Consider the following 673-nt stretch of genomic DNA (forward strand, 5'->3'; position numbering starts at 1 on the left):
ATGACAGATGCATCATTGAAGACCACTGGTACCCCGAGGACCTCCAAACTCTATGCCTCCTCATGCTCTCCACAAAACTGATTTCCGCAATGCCGCAGTGGGAGTGTGCTATTTGTTCATGTGTTAGTAAGAGGCTTCAGATACTAAAAGAATGACGGTCTCGCTTTGTATGCATTTAAAGTTGTTTGTTTCATGGACAGAATATAAAGATATAGCTTAGTGTAAATGACCAGGGTAGGCATTCCCTGTTTCCCATATTGAAGCAATGCGGCACAAAGAACATGAGACTCAACGAAAGGGCAGCCAATCCTCTCTTCTTATTTGCCACTGACTGCATTGCCTGTTGAGTCAACGGCGTCACATGCCAAGCAGTGCGTGTCTGTAACCAGGGTAATATGAGCACATCGAAATAAATTGCCTATTGTTGAGAAGAAAAGGTGTATTTGCTGGATTCTTCTTTTTTACCACGAAAAAGAAGTCTGCCTTCTTTGCCATCTTTGTTGCCAATTTCTCAAACATTCCAATATTGCGCTCTTCTTCCATCGCTTCATGTGTTAGGATGCCATGTACGATCCGCATTATCTGCACTGGCTGCCACATCATCTTCGCAATCAAAAGAATGTGCTCTGGCCAAAACAAAACCTGTAGACGCCTCACCTCAAAATAAAGCATC

Source organism: Echinococcus granulosus, assembly GCF_000524195.1.
Source record: "Echinococcus granulosus chromosome Unknown EG_S00385, whole genome shotgun sequence".
In the NCBI taxonomy this organism is placed as follows: domain Eukaryota; kingdom Metazoa; phylum Platyhelminthes; class Cestoda; order Cyclophyllidea; family Taeniidae; genus Echinococcus; species Echinococcus granulosus.